Here is an 18,992-nt window from a genome sequence, read left to right as displayed (position 1 = left end):
CATGTTGTTCTTACCCCTAGAGGAACAAGGTCAGCAAACCACAGCACTTCCTATCAGTTCTCCACCTGAAAACACTTAAAAACAGGCTATTTTTGGATCATGTCAGCTGCTCCACTGAGCATCTGCGCTGAATGTCAACTGCTCCTCCTTGTACCTACGCTGAAAGTCAACTCTAATGAAGGCTACCTGCGCTGGGCGAGATTGGCCAAGTGGCACAGTCATTCTGCAAGGTGTCAATTGCCCAGGAAGCTTCCAAACTGACACTTGGTTCAAGGAATTCGCCCTGTGATAAGTAAGAGGTACTTGATCTCCATGTGGAAGCAAGGATCTCCAAGTGGACTCAAGAACTGAAGTTTAACTGAAGAGGGAGAGGACACAAGGCAGCTTTATGTCAGTCTCAAGCTGACTCATCCTTTCTCCTTCTACCCTATATATAGAGCTCTTCTATGAGGTCTAGGGAGGCTGGAATTTTGTGCAAAGCAAGGAAGTGCTGTTGGTTTACAATTAGAGCTATTGGGTGATTGCATTTATAGAGGTGAAGAGGAGATTTCTTGCTGCTGGGGAGGTGCTGCTGGATTGGAGCCATTGATGGTTGTAACCTTCTCAGAACCTTTTACTTCTATCAATAAAGCTTTGAATGTTCTCCTATATACTTGTATTGCATTGATGTATTGTATTTACTTGTATATCTGATTCACTCTAATCCATGCATCAGTTATGAGTACATGTTTCTTGTAGTTTCCATCTCTTGTTTGTGCAGGATCTTTGTGTAGCTGGGCCGGCAAGGGAACAAGGAGCTGGGAGCAAGGGACGAAGAGAGAAGACAAGATCGACAAAAGCGAAAGACATCGGTTGGTCAATCTTTTCTTCCTTCTCTGTATTTTCATAAAGGAAAAACTATCAAAGCTTTACTTTCAGTTGTTGCTAAGGAACTATCACCCTTAGAGTCGGGATAGGGTCATTCCGAGTCGGATACTTTTCCCCACAACAAACTGGCGACTCCACTGGGGAGCTAGTATCTTGTTGGTTAGTTGTGTTTCTAGCTATTCATCTCATAAACAAGGAGAGCACCAAATCGAACTGCAATTGAATCCTTCAATTGCAAAGTAGAGGGCAGCTGCTCTGGTTCAGTTTCTGAGCAAGTTTATGATTTGAAGAGCTGATCCACAAGGACGCTTGTGCTCTTTGTGATAGCTTTTCATCCTCTTGATCATCCCTTAGCTTGTACTTGACCTATAGCTTTTTATTTCAGCAAAAACAGTGAATTTTTGAGCTTTTTATGACCCGGAAACCCTTGTAAACGCAACTCTCGTGTCTCAGTGCAGGCTGTCCAAAGGCAGTCTGCATTTCAGCGCAGGTACTCCCTTCAGGAACTGCGCTGAAAGTCAGTTTGACAGACCAGAGCCTGCGCTGAACCAGTTAGCCAGTGTCTTGCTGAGGTTTCCTACTGAGTCTGGGCCCTTTTTCACTGTTGTTTTGCTGCTGATTGCTTGTCTTTGTACTTGCTGTAAACCAACTGTCCTTGACATTATTCCACCTCAGTTGTGTGATGAAACTATGATTGTTCTTTCAGTATTTCTTGATTCATTTACAGTTTCCCATTGTGAAAAGCGAACCAGTATAGCTGTGACCTCTTAGATCCAGAACTGTAAAAGTGTCGTAGTGGTCTTGAGAGTTAGTTTTATTGCTGTTCATAGCTGATTGAGTTTGTTTGTTTTTCATACTATGGTTTGAATTCATACATTTTTAGTGTCAAAACAAGTACCTGTAAGGCGTCTTTTGATTTTAGACAAAACTTGTTTGTTTACGCTTCAAATTGAATTCGAAATTATACAACAGTTTCCTTTTTGTCTTACATCAACATTAAGGAAAAAAGAAAAGAAATACCTGCATCTTGCATTTGCATTTTTTGATAAGTTTGCGTGATTGATCTAGGAGAAAGTGCATTAGTTTGTGCTTTGTGATCTGTGTGAAAAGATGATGTCTTTCTTTTCCCTCAGTAGTTAGGATTTTCAAAGCTAAAAAGATTGAAAAGCTTGCTTATCATTTTAGCTGCATTTAGGAATTTGTACCAATACATCTCGTGGTGATCCTGAAAGACAAACTGCTAAACAAGATCAACTTAAAATATATTGAATGAATCTAAAAAACGCTTTGTAACATAACGCTCACAATAGAGGTCTAGGTAGAGACGTGTTCCGGCGTCGTTAAACGTAGTGACTATCGATCTCTACGAAGGTGGGTGATTCCTCCTGAGGGACGATAGCACTAATACGGACTTGTGCTCCCGCGTACCGTCGCGTATATTGGGAGACCCCTATAGGCATTTATCCTTTATCCTTAGGAAGCCGTGTCGGCCGCCCTACTGATCGCGATGCAGTGAACACAGCATTCACGAAGATCGACCACCCGTACCGTAAAACGTATTCTGTGGTTTCGCGAAAGGTTTGGCACACCCTCTGCCTAGATCTCCAGAGCAGTTTCTTTTGGCCTTTTTCAAACTCTATAACTGAAAAAGTCCAACCGAGCATTTGTCACTTCAGGCTCGTTAATACATCGAAGGCGACTAGAGTCATCTTTAGCTTTTTCTCGACTCTTAAAACATGAAAAAGCAAAGTTGTGTCTAAAAGCGTCTAATAAAATTCATTCAATACGGAAACATAATTCCCCTTTTTGTATTTTAGTTGATCGAGTAATCCGCAACCGTGGAGGAAAGTCAATTAGAACTCCGCCGTTCGAGGAGACTCGCGAGTCAACCGTCTTTGTCTCCGGAATCGAGAGTAGTACGGACGAAGCAAACTCGCTTGACCGGGTCAAAATCTCCCATTAAAGTTAGAACAACAGTTCCAACTACATCTGAGATTCTGGTCACTCCTAATATTTCTGGAATCCCTGCCTCTATTGAAGAAGTTCAACAGCGACAGAGGGACAGTTGTACTGATCCTAGTCTGAGAACAAGTACTTGCATAACTGAACCAGTTCCATCTGAAACCGGTCCACAGAGTCTTGTTGCTCAAACAACTGTCGCTGTCGAAGCAACCCCTTCTTCGGCACCAGAAATCTTTTACGGACCTGACGGTCTTCCTCTTCCTCCTGGTCTGATTGCAATAGAGGAAATCGTAGAGGACCAGCAAGCAAATACTCCAACTCATTTTGCAGTAGGCATCACTCTTTTTCCTTCTGCATCAGAAGTTTGTCCATCGCCAGTGGAAGTTCCTGTAGAATCGTTAGGCAGTTTATTGGATAGACTTAAAATGTCTGAGCAACCGTCGACATCTAGGACTGTGCCAAATGACACAGCGACAGCAGAAGCTCCTGCTGTCACTCCGACGATGTTTGCCGGCATACCAGCTGTCCCGACTAGCTCTCAACAGCTAGAAGGAGTCCACCCAGGGACTATTATGACAACTTGGTCTGTTCCAGTTTGTTCTTCCGGTATAATACCCGGTAATTCTTATGTTGAAACTAGACAAATTGATCCCTTTGGAAATCAGTTTGGACCATCCAGTCCTCAAAGGCAATCTATACCCTTGAGCTCCGGATTGTTACCGTATGGGGGGCAATATGCCCTTTCACTTCCCCCTCCGGGAGGATACCCATACGGCAGTTTTCAACCGCATTCAGGTTTGACTGAAGTTACGACGAGTGGTTGGGTGCCTATGTTGCCCCAACAACCGAGAGTTGTATATTCCATGCAACAATGTGTACCTATGTCTAGCATCCCGACGACGCCAGCAATTGTAACCATGTCGCAAGTTCAATCGATGCCTGTTGTATGTCAACCCCAAGTTGTAATGCAACAGCCCCTTGACCCTGCAACACAACCACAATCGCCAACTGCCGGGACGACACAGATACAAACGGGAACCATAACCCCGCATCTTGGTCCGTCGGTTAGTATCGCACAGCAAAACATGGCTTCGCAGCCATGGATGATGCAATACCAACAACCTCAGTTTCAACAGGTGTACCAGGGATCTGAGCGACAGATCTTTGCAAATAGTGGGCAACCCTATATTCAGAACGGGTTAAATCAACCACTTTACAGTGGCCAAGCCCACCAGCCATATCAGTCCTATCAACATCAGTTGCATTATGCTGGTATGCAAAGGCCTACTGCTCAGGCGATTCCATCGTATCCTTGGTACGCCTCGCCAAACCTAAATCAGCAGTTGCCATTCGTGGCGACTCTAGAATTACCAGATTTACATCGATTGACGAATGATCCAATCGCCTATGCCCATTGGTGGCCAGCGATTCCTCACAAACTTCCTTCGGACATTCCTAAATTCAATGGAAATCCTGGCGAAGACCCGTCGAATCATGTGATGACTTTCCATCTGTGGTGTTCGTCGAATACCTTGAATGATGATTCGATAAGGCTTCGCCTTTTCCAGAGGACATTGACTGGTCCGGCGGCTAAATGGTATATTGAATTACCTAGAGCCTCTTTCGACAATTTTAGTTCCCTAGCCACGACTTTCTTAACACACTTTCAGTTACCTATAAGGTACGAAACTGGAACCGAGATCTTAACCAATTTCAAGCAGACAACGGCCACACATATATCAGATCATATACATGAGTGGCGTCGTCGTCGCAGAATGGTAAAGACTTATGTTCCAGATCAGCTTTTAGCTGAGTGGTTTATAAAGTCGCTTCTTCCTGCTATAACAGAAGATGTGGCCAAGGGAGGCGTCGTAACAGAGGAGCAAGTTATTGCTCGTGCCCAGTATTTAGACTTAGTATATACTCAGTCTGGCACGCTCTATGACAAGATACCTGACGCCCCTAGACCGGAATTTTCAATTCCTCCCCCTCCTGGATCAAATAGTGACTCTCATGCCGGCGATGGTGTGATTGGCACTGCAAATGCGAAGTCAACACGGGATTCGTCTAAGAAAACCCGTAAGACTTCGAATCAAAATGCAAATGAAGAACTTCTTGCCTTGGAAGTAAGTGCCGTGTCGGACGACAAGGGCAAACAACTGAAGCAACCAGGAGACAAGAAGAAAAAGAAAGGGAGAAAAGGGAAACCCCCTTCGGGGTGTCATATATGCGATGAGGATCATTGGACAGCAGATTGTCCATGCAAAGCTGAGCTTAAAAGATTCTTTAAGAGTCCGAAAACCTCAGCTGTGTTGACTGATCCGTTTCCTAATCCTGGTCAAAATCTGGTTGCTAATCAAAATGCTTCCCGATCCCAAGTGCTTATGTTGTCTACCTCAAAGCAGCAGAATAATGCTTTGACAAGGAATAAAGATTACGGGAATCCATGGCTGTCAAATAACAAGGCTAATGAACAACCTAGTAGTTCGACGACAGCTTTGACCAAAGTTGTGCCACCCATCATTCCTGAACCAATGGTAAAGTTGCCAAAGGGAGGAGTACACCAATCGACATTTAATCCTCGTGCCAAAATAGCACAGAATTATAATACAATAGAGGACCTGGCCCAATCGCCGTCCGCTATGTCGACACTTGAGGTACCGCAAAATTGCCCCTCCCAAGAGCAAACTTTATTATCAGAAATAGGTGGGATTGGCCCAATGGATTCCAATCTTGTGGCCTTTGATCATAAAGGATATGACCCTAAGTTACCAGCTCAACTAGCTTTCCTTATTCAAGTGAAAGCCCTCAACAAAACTGTTCATCGAACAATTATTGATGAGGGGGCATCTACATGTCTTATGTCGATGAGTTGCTGGAAAAATTTAGGCTCACCACCCTTGTCGAAATCGTCAACGACCTTAAAAGCATTTGATGGACGATCATACACTCCCTACGGGATTTTAAGTAACTTGCAAGTTGAACTGGGGGGCAAAACAGTAGAAGTCGATGTTGAAGTAATTGATGGAAACCTCGATTACAACATCCTACTAGGAAGGCCCTGGATATATGCCATGGCCGCAGTCGTGTCGACCTACTTCAGGAAGATTGCATTTCCCTCTCAAGGAGGGATTACAGTCGTTGACCAACAAACTTTCCTCCCGACAGTTCACAAGTTACGGGAAGCATTCCAATGATCCATGGAAGCGATCATTCGCTTCAAAATATTGGAGTAGGTCTCCTAAAAGACCCTGCCTTAATGGGTACTTTTGCCCTACCGCCTGCAAGAAATCTGGCGGAAGTGGCCACAGTGGAAACCTACAATATGAAATCTTCTATATCTAATGGATTCGGAAGATTCCTAAACATTTTGTCAGCATGGATCATCGCCCTAATGGAAATACTGTAAATACAGTGGGCTCCGAGGACGGTTCTTATCTCGTGCCAACCTCGTTAAAAAATGAAACAAGGAGTCATGAGGATAGTTCTTTTACTGTGTCAACCTCATTAAAAAATGAAACAAATCCCCTGTCCAAATCTCAAAGGTAAACCTTCATTCCAACCACCGAGTTGAATGCAATGAAGCTTGGGGGGCATGCACCTCGATTTTCATTATTATGCTGGGGGCATGCAAACTTATCATCGAGCAGTTTTAGCACATGGTTCATGCTCGTTAAAAAATAAACGCAAGATCCGAGCAGTTTTAGCGCATAGTTCATGCTCGTTAAAAAATAAACATAAGTTGTGAGCAATCTTCCCCTAGAGTTCAAGCTCACCCAGAAAAATGAACCGGTAAATAACCTTGGTGAACGTAACCTTTGACAGCCATATTAAAGCCCTTGGTCGTGTTCTTGCAGTCTCACCTCCATCCGTTCATTTGGCCAATCGTTCATCTCCATATGTTTGTTTACCCATTTTGAGGAACAGCTGCGAAGAGTGATTTCACTTAGCCATCCTTGTGACACTGCCATGATTGGAATATTCCAACTTGTACCTGGAATCTGCTGCTATCCCTGTTTATCACTCGTTCCTCAAAAGACGAGTCTTCTTTGAGCTCTTTTCACTGACTCGTAAAATATGAAAAGTTTGCCGAGTTTTGGCCTTCCAGCTTGTTAAAGCGACCAGAAGAGCTATCCCTCCTCTAGATTTTAATCTTTTTGGACCTGAGGGATTATTGCACAAAAAGATCGAGCGCTTGTTTTGTTCGGCTCGTTAAAGCAATCGAAAATTCATCCCTTCTGTATTGTTTTATACTTTTTCGGACTTAAGGGATTAGATGACGAAAAAGGAATTATGGAGTTAACTTTCTGTACCTTTTCAGACTCTCTAAAAATGAAAAGGACCGAGTTTTCCTTGTCGTTAGACTCGTTAAAATGATTAAATAGCGACAAACTTGTCTTTAGATGAGAACGAGTTTCCCTATCGCTAAGCTCGTTAAATCATAGTGATGGGCTTGCCCGAAGGGCAGGTTATAGAACAAGCATATGTTATCCTCCTCAAGCTTGACAAAAATAAAGAGGTACTGGTCAGAAATGACTGGGGAAAAATTGGGAGAACATCAAAGCTTAATGGTAGCAAGTCGCTCTTGAACATGACACTTTTCTTCCGTATCACATCGGGTTGGGTTGTTTCATTCACCGGTCTCATCACCATGGTCTTCTCCAAACCATCCACATTTTGGGGTAATGCTACCGATCCATCGCATCAGTGTCGTTATATGTTCAAGAGAGGTCATTCTGAAAGTGTCAACCGTGTCCCATCCACTACCATACATTATCCTTCATCCATTCATGATCGCCACCCTGAATCATATGTCACAGTTTGTTTTCACCTCCACTAAAATCATTAACTCCGTTCCGTGTCATTGATGTGGGATTCATTAAGGCCCTCCTTTGACGGATCGCTTCTTGTCGACTTCAGCTCATTATCCAAGAAGTTGATCTAGGAACAACCCCATCAGTACTTTGAAGCTTGCATGCCTCAACGGCAAGTTTCTCACTTCCGGCGACAGGTATACATCAATGACCTTCGACCAGAAGATTTTGCGTGGCGTTCGACGCCAAGTCCTTTATTCACGCCACGTGAATTGTACTGCAGTACCTTGAGGGTCATTATCATTATCGGTGATTCCTCTCGCGCTTGTTAACGGTTTTCATCATTGACCGGTAATCAAGCGATGTCTTTCCATGTTTGACTTCAGCGAAATTCTCACATGGATCGACTTGTACTTAGAGTGAAGATCGAACGAGTTTGAAGACCCCGGATCTAGTTTCATCCATCCGGGCTGCGATACATATTCAGGAAATATAAAAACATTTGTCATGTACATCATTGCAGCAGATGATCATCCTACTCAAAGGATGATAATTTCAGCAGAGAATTATCAGTCTACCATCAGACGATCGTCTGTTCTATGTACCAAAATGTATTTATAAAGCTGAGCATGGGAATGCCCGCCTCAGCTAGATCATGAAAACAGAATGAAAAATAATGTATTGTATTGTATTGTATTACAGGGCACCTCTCAGCACTTGAATGAACTTCGGACCCTCTGGATAAAGCATTTCACCCGATAAACGACCTCATACTTTAGGGGGCAACTGTTATAGACATTTTTGTGCCTTGCAGTATGGAGCATGAAATGTCAATAATTACAGGGATCCTCAGTCCCTAAACATGTTGTTCTTACCCCTAGAGGAACAAGGTCAGCAAACCACAGCACTTCCTATCAGTTCTCCACCTGAAAACACTTAAAAACAGGCTATTTTTGGATCATGTCAGCTGCTCCACTGAGCATCTGCGCTGAATGTCAACTGCTCCTCCTTGTACCTGCGCTGAAAGTCAACTCTAATGAAGTCTACCTGCGCTGGCGAGATTGGCCAAGTGGCACAGTCATTCTGCAAGGTGTCAATTGCCCAGGAAGCTTCCAAACTGACACTTGGTTCAAGGAATTCGCCCTGTGATAAGTAAGAGGTACTTGATCTCCATGTGGAAGCAAGGATCTCCAAGTGGACTCAAGAACTGAAGTTTAACTGAAGAGGGAGAGGACACAAGGCAGCTTTATGTCAGTCTCAAGCTGACTCATCCTTTCTCCTTCTACCCTATATATAGAGCTCTTCTATGAGGTCTAGGGAGGCTGGAATTTTGTGCAAAGCAAGGAAGTGCTGTTGGTTTACAGTTAGAGCTATTGGGTGATTGCATTTATAGAGGTGAAGAGGAGATTTCTTGCTGCTGGGGAGGTGCTGCTGGATTGGAGCCATTGATGGTTGTAACCTTCTCAGAACCTTTTACTTCTATCAATAAAGCTTTGAATGTTCTCCTATATACTTGTATTGCATTGATGTATTGTATTTACTTGTATATCTGATTCACTCTAATCCATGCATCAGTTATGAGTACATGTTTCTTGTAGTTTCCATCTCTTGTTTGTGCAGGATCTTTGTGTAGCTGGGCCGGCAAGGGAACAAGGAGCTGGGAGCAAGGGACGAAGAGAGAAGACAAGATAGACAAAAGCGAAGGATATTGGTTGGTCAATCTTTTCTTCCTTCTCTGTACTTTCATAAAGGAAAATATCAAAGCTTTACTTTCAGTTGTTGCTAAGGAACTATCACCCTTAGAGTCGGGATAGGGTCATTCCGAGTCGGATACTTTTCCCCACAACAGCAGGCACAGTTCAAGGGATCTATCACTCTCAGCAGACGCTCAGGTTGATTTGGTGACTGATGGAGCCGCAGACAAGAAGGTAGATTGTTCTGAAGCAGCGCGGCATCAGGCCCCCGCTTACACAAAACGCCCATGGAGCCATCATCTGACCAACGGCGTAGCAGCCAAGGGCACTCCAGCAGAGCCCCTAGCAGCGTATTCTCTCTATGTTAATCCCAGGGATGATATCTGCTCGGCTTATGATGCCCATTTCACCAACCAGCAGACGATGCCGAAAATCGAAGCCGACAGAAAAGCGAGCCTCGCAGTGCGGCATTTTCCCTCCGCGAGGCTTACGGTTACTTTGGTTCGGGCGCCGGATTTCAAGAGGGTGCACGACCTTCATCAGTGGTGGGCGCCGGATCTCAGAACCCAGTGCACCGAATGTAGGATTAGCGAAGGATCGGAACACTTGAACCCGCCAGTTTTGCTTGCAGAGGAAAAATCCCCTCCCTATGCGCGACAAGTGTTTGACGAAATACCTCTGGCAACTACCGCACTCTTTCACATGCAGCAGCAGTATTGCCAGGATCTGGAGCTGGCTCTACAGTCCCGCAATCTCACTGTTGCAACCTCGTCTCCTCATTCAGGCAGCCGAGATCCTACTCATCTCCAGCAAGTGAATTTTCAGATTCAAATAATTCTTTTGACTGGCAAAACCCTGCTCCTTGGGGTCCAGCCGTCTTTCACAGTGCGCCATCTCTTAAAGATACTTGAACAGAGGCTGAGGATCCCTTCCTCCCTTCTGCGGCTCCTCTTTGCAGGTAAGCAGCTTGATAACAATCTGCCTCTTTCTTTTTATAATATTGAAAGAAATGCCACAGTGATCCTATCACTTCGACTAAGGGGAGGTGCAGTTGGGCAATCCTCTGCCTCCAAAGGTTTTTCCTACAAAGATGCAGTACATGCACAGCCTGCCAAGAAGTCTGCGCAATCTGCCGAGGCTCCCAAGCCTTTCTTGGTGGACAAAATGGAGGAAACCCCTGCTATTGAAATCTCTCATCCATCTCTGGATGATCAATACCAGACATTTGTAGAAACAGCCCTCATCTGCAGATTTAATGGCCTATGGCCCCGCACGGCTGATCTATACCAGTGGATCCATTCCAATTGGACCAACAACTGCAAAGTCTTCCTCTGCTCAAAAGGCTTCTTTATTGTAGTCCTCGCCTTCAACGAAGATTACTAGAAAGCCTTAACGGGAGGCCCCTGGTTCTGGGGATCAGCTGGACTCTTCGTCTCCCCCTGGTTCCCAGACTTTGACCCCTCCACTGCAGTCATCACCAAGCTTCCTATCTGGGTCAGGCTTCCAAATCTCCCTGCGCATCTATGGCATTTTGCTGTCTTTCAAGGAATCGGGGACACCCTAGGCCGCTTCCTGGCTACAGATACCTCAAGGGCGGAGAAAGGAATATATACCTTTGGCAGAATTTGTGCAGAAATAGACATTAGTAAAGGGTTGCCAGATCAGATCATCCTCAAAGTTGGGGACTTCCATTGGATGCAAACTTTGGACTATGAGAACACAGCCTTCAGGTGTCGCCATTGCCATCAGACGGGGCATCTCCAGAACTCATGTGCATCGTTCTTTGACAAAAAGAAGAATATCACTCGTAAATCCAAATCCAAGAGTTGGAAACCGTGTGATATACCCCCTATGGATGACATAGAGTCCTCTAGCTCTGATGAGGAGGACATTGAAGTGGAAGAGGAGAATTTGGAGCAACCGAAGGACGCGCCCTCAGCCCGCGCCGAGGATCATTCTGTGCCTCTGTTCTCGCAGAAACGTTCACATGAGTCTTCGCCTTCTGATTCAGACAAGGAGTCTCCTCCTTTAGCACAGAACAATCTGCAAGTAGTTTCGGTCCAGCCAGATCAAAATGGTTGGGTCAAAGTCAGTAAAAAGAAAGGTAAAAAATGTAGATTGGAAGATTCTGCCCATGCTGGGTAGACTCCCTAGACCAGCTTGTTCCTCTTGTCCTCTCTGTCATCTTTTGCTTATGCCGTGGTTGCTCTATGGGACCGAGGTTGATATCATATCATTTCCGGCTCCCTTGCTCTTTAGCTCCGCTTCTCAAAAAGCTCTGATTGTACCATATTTCTTTTCTTAATAGAATTAGTCTTTATTTAGAAAAAAAAATTAAATCATCATAGGCATCAATAGAAAGCTTATATTTCATTTTCAATTATTTATTTAATTATATTAGATTAGATTTGTTTTAATTTCAAATTTGGCATTTTGATTTTATTTTTGCATTTTAATTGTGTTTTGTTTTGTTTTTAAGGAAAATAGTTGAAGAGATGAACAGAACAAGATCTCAATCAATGAGAAGGCTCCAGCAATACAAGAATGGAATTTTGAGCCAACAAAAATGCATTAAACAGATTTCTTCTTCAACAAACTTTCCTAGTTTGACTTCCTTTGTAAATATTATAAATAATAGATTGCAAAATGTAATAAGGGCTTTTCTCCTCTGCAATTCTAGAATTCTAAAAGCACTTCTATAATAGGGATTTAGAGTTGTAGGTGGGAGGAGAGGAATCTCAAATCTGGAGATTATTGAGCTTTTTCTTTTACATTCTGAGTTATGTATAATGAACAGAGTTTGCGCTATTGTAGCTCTGGTTTTGAAAGCAGAAATTCAGGCACTGTAAAGGACTATTAGAGACTAGAGATGGAGAAATAGATTCAATAAATTGGTATTTATAATACTATTAGTTTAAATGTTGGTTTCATTTTATGATGATAGGAATGTGTCAATTTACTTTCAGATTTGTGCACTTTTGTCAGTATGGGTAACTTGTCTCTATTTTATGTTATTATTTATCTCTATTCTTATGGGTTGAATTCTAATTTCTGAGTAACTATTTACTTAGAATCTATCTTATAAAACTGATTTGTTGAATAGTGATATGTTGTGAACTTCTTCCGCATATTATTATTTAATTATTCAAGTTACTGATTAAATGATTGATATCATTTTGTGAACTTCTTCCTGAGTGTTGTTGATTGATTATTTTAGTTAAGATGTATCAATAGGATGTGTTTTGGTATTCATAATGTTATTTAATTGACCTACTTCGTTAGCTTGATATTTATTATAAGACATACATATTTAAATCCCAATACTTTAAATATCTTGATCTTAATTAGGTTAGATCTATATCTGCCTAATTGAGATAGGATTAATATAGCTCATTTTGCTTACATCTTAAAATAAATTTGCATTTAGATTAATTTCTACCTTCTTTTAAGTCCTCTTCCCTAAGAGGAAAACTTTAGTTGTGGCTTGGCTGAGCCCCAAATTAGCTTAAGGATCACTTTCTTCCCTGATCAACAAGGTTGATCTGATGTCTCTTCTCGATTGTTGAATGAAAGTCATATTTTAAAGCCATTGGAGATTGAGAGAAGGTAACTGGACCTAGTTGAACCAGCTGGAACCACCATTCCAAACGGAAAAGGAGCTGCTTTAAGGTCCGGACCGGGTGGTCATCCCCCATGTTGTTGTAACAAATTACGAGGCTTCAACATAAAGCTCATAGAGTTTCGAGTTCTCCACATTCACAACTGAGTAAATGTGCATATATGGTGGTAAACTAAGTCGATGGGAATTATCACCCATGATCTAAGGGATCAGAAAAATGCTCAAAATTTAATTGCTCGAAATTGCTCAAAATTAGCTCCAGAACATAGTGCTCATTGTCAGTACAATGCAAGTCATGTTGATGCCAGCATGTTGATTGGGCGTACGATAGGCAGGAGGACCAATACCATCTTAACACGTGGCAACTTCGTACTGCGGCAGGTGGCGTGACTTCATTAGATGGCTTGGTTTGAAAAGGTCAAATGGTGAGGTGCCATGTGGCCTAGTAAGAGGGTGCCACATGGCCCTCTATGATTAGACAAAATTTTTATAAGCGGCCCAAGGGCCTCAGTGAGGTTCAACCCCTCGACATGCCGCAACACAACTCCATGATCTACCGCCAAGCTAAATAATGGTTCACAATAACTATATGACACATGTTTTATTTAAAGTACAATGATTAGTGTGTTTCGGGGAGGGGGCAAGGTGTTTGGCCCCAACCCCAAGTCATATGTAACCATGCGACCTAGTGGAGGAGCCAACAGAGGGGGTAGGTGGATAAGCCTTGGCCCTTGGTTCTCAAAACATGTGTGACCATTGATGAACAGAGAGGAGCTATAACAGCTGGGGTAGGTGGTTAGCCCCGAACCCCATCCATGTGAACACCATGTGACCATAATGACCAGAGAATAGGACTAAACTAGTTGTGGAGGGGGGGGGGGGATTTAGCCCTGGCTCCCAACCATATGGCATTCAATCTGACCCTAATCCGACACGAAGGGGTTGTTGGTGCTTTTAACTAGGTGAAAATTTTGGAAATTTTCATGAAAAGGCTAATTCATAGAATGGATAGCCAAAATTGTAGATTTATAGAACAATTAGCAGAGTTTTGTTCCAGGAGGCATATCTTGCTTATTTTTCAACCTTTTTGAGTTCAAGAAGATCCTAGATATGGGTTTTTGAGTATTTTGAATCCATTGAAAACAATATTTTTTCAATTTAAGCATTGCAGACTTATGTAATCTCAGATTTGAGCATATAATTGAAGAGGCCCAACATTGGAAGCTAGACCCAAAGACATAGCCCAGGAGGTGTGAACTCCGTTATCAAATTGTTGTTTTTGTGTTGTTGTTCATGGTTCATTTTTCTTTGTTTTTTTTTTTTCCAAAAATTGAGTTTAAAGACACTAAGTTTATGTGTTTTTGCAGCTTGATCCATTTCCCATAAGACATAAATTTGCTTGCAATTTTTTAAGAAACCTTCAAGTTTTTAATTTCAAATCAACCCACCTTTTCCAGTATCTCAAAGGGACCATAGCTCAGAGCCTTTATTTTCTTACCAATTCCCTGCAACCTCTCCTTGTTTAACTGTAGCCATACTCTGTCTCCCATGTTGAACGATTTATCTATTCTGCTATACTTCTCCTACAACTTCTACAAAGTGTCCTATACTTGCAGATGGATATGCCTGATCTTCTCTATAGGTTTTTTAGCCCTCAAATCATATATTGTGAGATCTTCCCTCACTCCTCCTTATTGTCCATATGCAATATCCAAAGGTGAAGGTGAAAAATATCCAAAGCAACTCTCAAATGGGGACTTTCCTGTAGAAGTGTGGACTTCTATGTTGTAACAATGTTGTATATATACCATATTTTCATCCCAGGTCTTCAAATGCTTTTGGTTGTATCCCTTCATAAGCTACACCAAAGTCTTGTTGACTACTTTTGTCTACCCATTTTTCTGTGGATGGAATTTTGTATATATATTCAACTTTGTGTCCATCTTCTCCCACAATGTAGTAGAATGCACTGAGAAATCTTGTATCCCTATATGAAATGATGCTCCTTGGTATCCCAAAGTGCACCCAGACCTATCCAAAGAACAATTTTTTTTCTTCTAGTCCATTGATGGTACTTTTATAGGGCATTAGAACACACATATTGTTGAGTATGTCAACTACCATGAACGGGTAGTTATGTCCCTTCCTATTTGTTGGTAAACCGCCCACAAAGTCTGTGGAAATGCTTTCTCAAGGACGACTAGACACAGGTAAGGGATGATATAGGCCGTCTTTCCTGTTTCTAGGCTTGCCGATACAACAAATCATGCATCCTCTTATGAACCTAGCTACCTTCTCTTGCATCTTGGGCTAATACACATACCTCTGCAAGTTATCCATGACCTTCCCTACACCAAATTTCCTTGCAACCTTGGAGGTGTGAGCTTCTCTCATTAGTTGCAATCGCTCACCTTTAGGAACACGTAGCTTATCCAAATTGTAGAGTAACCCATCCTAAATATGGTAGTCAATGGTGTTGTCACCATCGTGCACATAACTCTAACTCTACAACTGTTGATACACCTCCTTGAATTCTTCGTCCTCTAAATATGCCTCTCTGTATGCATCATGGGTGAATGGTTCCATGTGCATAAGAGTCCAAAAAGCTATGATCTTTGATGTGGCTAGCCCTGAAATAATATCGGAAAACTTGTTTGTGTTTCCCTTTTTATACTTGATCACTAAGTGTAATTGTTGTAAAAACCCCATCCACTTGTAATCCATGGTTTTCTGTATCTTACTGTCGCCCTGAAACTACTGTAACTATTGGTGGTCTATGTGGATTACTATCTCCTTTCCCATTATATAGTGCTTCCACTTCTTCACAACTTGCACCATGGCATATATCTCCTTATCATAGGTAGGGTAGTTAAGAACTAGGCCATGAAATACTTTACAATGGTAGAAAACGAGCCTTCCTCCCTACATCAAGACAACTTCCATAACATACCCACTCGCATATGTCTCCACTTCAAAGGGGCACTGCAAGTTTGGTAATGCCAGAAATGGTGCTTGATTGATCTTCTTCTTTAGCTCCTCAAAATCCTTATGCTAACTTTTTCCCTAGTGGAAACTCATGCCACTTGTTGTTATGGGGTGGAGCGGTGCCGCTACTACTAAAAATGAGGTTATGAACTTCCTCGAGTACCGTGATTCCCTAATTAAAACTCCTGACCTTCTAAACAATAGTATGCACTGACCATTTCATGATGGCCTCCATCTTGGAAAGATCTATCTTTAATTCTCCTCCACTGATCACATACCCCAAATACAACAAGGACTGCTATGCAAACTCGCACTTCTTGAGATTTTCTAGCAGTTGATGCTTCTTCAATGTTTCTAGCACCTGCTTCAAATTTGAAATATGTTCCTCCCAGGTAGCACTATATCAATATATCATCCAAATAGATAATAACAAATGAATCTATAAAAGGGCATAGTACACCATTCATTAATTTCATAAATGTAGTTGGTGTGTTACATAGGCCAAATGGAATAACTAACCACTCATACAAACCTTGCCTAGTTTTGAAGGCGGTCTTACATGTATCTTCTTCTTTGACTCAAACCTTATGATATACAAACTTCAATTCTAGCTTGGTGAAGTACTTTGCTTGCTACAACTGATCTAGCAGATAATGTATCCTAGGTAGGGGGTATTTATTCATGAGCGTTCTTTTATTCAACACCATGTAATATATACACATATGCCAAGTCCCATCCTTCTTTGGCACAATGATGATGGGCTACCTACATGGAGATGTACTTGGTTGAATGACACCCTATTCCGACACCTGTTGTAACTTTTTGAATTTTTGACCGGAGAATCCACAGTGACTGTTTCTTCACTTCACTTGCTTCTATAACAGACTCGCTATACAACCCATAATTTTGCAATGGGGAGTCTAACCATAGATGGATCACATGTTCCACTTCTATCTTAGGTGGTAACCTTTTGGGTTCTCGGAACAGATCCTTGTATTCCTGTAACAACTCCTCCAAGTGTTGTTTCTATTTATTAGTATATAAAAATTATGATGTAGATTTCAATTGCTCATGAATTTTTAATCAAAATCACAAGACACTGTTTGGTCAATTTAGTGTGATCTAAATTGCTATTTATAATGTCAACCCGGGGTTCGTAAACTGACGAAGTGAAGTGTACTATATGTACTAGATAACCATTTCCTTAGTCTTTTGTCGTTTTTAGTTTTTTTAAGTTTGTTTTTGGATTTATCTTTCCCTAATGTGAGATGATGAAAAGGTGATAAAGCAAGTGAAATATGGATGATTATGGTGATCTCTAAGTGGTTTTTCAAAACTTAAAAGAAAGAAAGCTTTAAAATAACTGCAATGAAATCAATTCTTAAAAAGAAATAAAGACATCAAACAATGAACTAATGACATCAGCCTAGTATCTCTGTTTCTGAATGAAAATGAAAGTGAAATCTACAGTAAATTCAATTAAAAGTAAGAACAACTAATCCACACTATTTCAACTCTTCAACTCAATCTTCCTTGTGAAAAGATATCATGAAATGTTAAGCAATGTGAAATCTAAAAGAAGTTAAATTGCATAAAAGAAACTAATCACACTACTTTAACTCTCTTGACCTTTTGCCTTTCAGCTTTAATTCACCCTGTGAGAAACAATCATGAACAAGTCAAGCAATGTGAGATCTAAAGCAAACTAAATCAAGCTATAATGAGTGATATTCTGGTTTCTAATAAAGTTATTTGATTATAGAAAGAAACCGTTAACAGATGAATAGCATGATATCTAAGAGCAGAAAAGAAATGTACAACTTAAGGAAATGACAGTACTGGAAATCAAACTTCAGAAAACAAGAGTCAGCGACAAAGACAAGATGATCTCGTATGCCAATAGTTATAAAAAGAAAAGGTGAAAAATTTCCCCGGGCTGCCTAAGAAAACCTGCAGAAAACACTGATCAGTTGTAACCATAAAAGAGCAGCAATGAAAATGTAAATCAACAGAAATAAAAAAGCTTTGCTATGTACAGCTAATATACATGATGAAATAAAACGCAGCATTTAAATGACAACTGTACAGCTAATATACATGAACAGGAAAAAAGTAATGCAAGAGTTAAAGAACAACTGTACAAGGCTTTAGTGAGCAGGGGCCCTCTACCACTTCAGCCGATTCAATGAATAGCTACAAGCTGAAGTTTAAACCAGTCTTCTCATATATTAAACAACAACGTAAAAGTGTAGTGGGGAAATACAACAACTTCGAATTACATTACCAGAGATTCAACTTTTACAGCGTTCATGGACGCGTTATTTATAAGGAAAGAAAGATAAACAAATTAACTAAATCTACGCTATTAACCACACTGCCAGACACACGTAAATCATCTTCAGCCCGGATCTAGGTAACTGTCATCATGTTTATTAAATCTGAGAGGGATGGCTGTTGGATTCACGCTACCAGGATGTCTTCGTGGCTAAGGACTGTGCCATGTAGCTTCACGTGCTCAAAAACAGAGCTACGCAGAGCCGTGCCACCACTGAACACTTCCGTTGACTATCCTTTGCCCCTTGTTTGATCGCGGGCTTTTATGAGCGTGCTGGATGATTTGGAGGGACACGTTCCATGCCCTTGACTCCTGTAACTTGCCCATGTGGCTCGTTTCTTCAGAGGACACCTGTAGCATGGTGTTTGACAAAACGGCTGCGGAATCCTGTGCTGGCTGCAGAAACCTGGGTCGGCTGCGGAAACCTGTGTCGGCTGCGGAAACTGAGAAGCTTCCGCAGCTATCTGAACAAAATTCTAAACCAAACAACAGTCATCAGCATAGTTAGAAAACCATGTTAAAAGCTCTTTTTTAAACTAAAATACAATGATTTAATCAACTTGGTGGATGAAATGAGTGAAAAAAGAAGGCTGAGAGGGTGTATAGGAAGGTGCAGGTTCGAGGCTCAACATACCCCCACTGTGAAGGTGTTGCATGTCCTCATGCAACCAAAACTTAGTTATTTTCCCTTAATCCATATGCTCTGAGGCTTCTGC

The sequence above is a fragment of the Pinus tabuliformis genome, chromosome J, assembly GCF_031772625.1.
Source record: "Pinus tabuliformis cultivar Carrire ecotype Pingquan chromosome J, CPIR1, whole genome shotgun sequence".
Lineage (NCBI taxonomy): Eukaryota > Viridiplantae > Streptophyta > Pinopsida > Pinales > Pinaceae > Pinus > Pinus tabuliformis.
The sequence above is the reverse complement of the archived record's forward strand: the minus strand, read 5'-3'. Positions refer to the sequence as shown.